Raw genomic sequence first — 2,303 nt, forward strand, 5'->3', positions numbered from 1 at the left:
GCCAACATAGCTCTGCCTCAGGTCAATCTTCTAGCTATGGACAACATTGTTCTATTTCAGGACAGTCCTCAAGCTGTAGTCAATATGCATCTGGATCAGGTCATTCTTCCAGCTATAACCAACACAGGTCTGGCTCAGGTCAGTCTTCTAGCTATGGCCAACATGGGTCTGGCTCAAGTCAGTCTTCTAGTCATGGCCAATCTGGGTCTGCATGGAGTCAGTCTTCTCACTATGGCCAACACAGCTCTGCCACAGGTCAGTGTTCCAGCCAGAGTCAACAGGGGTCTGGCTCAGGTCAGTGTTCTAGCTCTGAACAATATGGGTCTGGTTCACGTCACTCATCTATCTCTGGTCAATGTGGTTCTGGATCAAGTCAGTATTCTGGCACTGAGCAGTATGGGTCTGGTCCATGTCACTCATCTAGCTCTGGACAATGTGGTTCTGGATCTGGTCAGCAACATGAATTAAAAGGGAGATGTAGTTCAAGTTCAAGTGGAACTCATGATGAGTATAATAGGTCCAAAATAGGCTCAACTCCCAATCAATCAAGAAGAAATAGCCAGGAATGGTCAGGGTACAGCCAAAAAGAAAGAAGTAGGAGTTACAGCCCATCAGGTAGTGAGCCTGATAGATATGAGAGTATTCACAGACAGTCAAGAACATGTAGGCAACAAAGCCAAGGATGGAGCCAGGGTCAGCAGGAATCTGGCTGTAGCTATTCAAATTGTAAAGAAGGGCAATCACGAAGCAGTTATAGACAAGCAGAAAGCTCCTCAAATTGTGGTTCTGGACAATTTACTCCTTCCTATGAACAGTCTAGATCCAACACTACCAATACATTGTTAATTTGCAAGGAGGATAATAGACAAGGTGGCTATTATGATCAGAGAGAAGGGAGTAACTATAGAGGGGGAAGTATTGGCTCAAGTTCCTACAATTTCCGAAGTAGCACTCCACTCTATGACTATGTCCAAGAGCAGAGGGGCTAATTCTAGGGATGAATAATAAATAGAATTGAAATTAACTCAAGCAGCAATATAAGAAATAAGTAACTGTTACAGGCAAGCAATTCATTATAAAACTTATTTCTAAAAGTTGATGTATCTATTTCTATCTTTTTCTTTTAAACATGTAACTACTCTAATCTGTGTTATTGGGTTCCTTCCAAAGAATGTAGGGTATGTGGGCTATTTTGTTAGGAAATACTGAGTTAAATAAATACTGTGTGGTACTAAATTTAGAAGAATAATGCAAAGTATTTAAGGAGCTTGGGGTTTAGTTGCGTCTTTTTGAAAGCTCATCTTTGTACGATGTCAAAGCTAAACTTGCATCTCTAAAGAGTGAAAAATTATAAATGCATTACCAGTTCTGAAGCCAAAATTTCTCTTACAGCAACATGGACCATAATTTTTGGTCTGCCCCACATTAGATGGTGGCAGAAAGGAGGATGCCCTAAAATCAAAGATACCACGTTGGTAGTTTCTTTGCGTATCAAAACCACCAAGCCCCTATTCTTAGGTGCATCTATGATTCCACTTATATGAAACTTACTAAATATAAAAATAGAAAGTTGATCAGTGGTTGACTAGGGCTAATAGAACTTAAGAACCTATGAATTGGCTGGAAAGAGGAACATAAGGGAACTGTCTTGAGTGATGGAATTATTCTACACGGAGATACGTTTTTGTCAAAACTCATAGAATTGCATACTTAAAATTGGTGTATTTTATCATTTGTAAATTATACCTCAATAAAGTTAATTTTATTTAAAGTCTCCACAAGGCTTTTTGTGAAGCTTCACACACTAATTCTAAAATTTATATACAAGAGCAAAGAGGGGCTGGCCCCGTGGCCAAGTGGTTAAGTTCACACTCTGCTTCAGCAGCCCAGGGTTTCGCTGGTTCAGATCCTGGGTGCGGACATGGCACCACTCACCAAGCCACGTTGAGGCGGCATCACACATGCTACAGCTAGAAGGACCCACAACTAAAAATATACAACTATGTGCTTGGGGGATTTGGGGAGAAAAAAGCAGGAAAAAAAAAGAAGATTGGCAACAGTTGTTAGCTCAGGTGCAAATCTTTAAAAAAAAATAAAAAGCAAAGAATCTAAAATGGCCAGGACAATTTTTAGATAAATAAGGAGGAGGAATGTCATCTTACCAGTTATCAAAATATATTACAAAGTGACATTATTTAAGTCAGTGTGGAATTGTTATAAGGACAGACATAGAGCAATGGAACATTCAGAAACAGACCCATGCATCCTTGATATATAACAGTAACGGCTCTGTATCAGTGGGG

This window comes from Equus quagga, chromosome 13 (assembly GCF_021613505.1).
Source record: "Equus quagga isolate Etosha38 chromosome 13, UCLA_HA_Equagga_1.0, whole genome shotgun sequence".
Taxonomy (NCBI): Eukaryota; Metazoa; Chordata; class Mammalia; order Perissodactyla; family Equidae; genus Equus; species Equus quagga.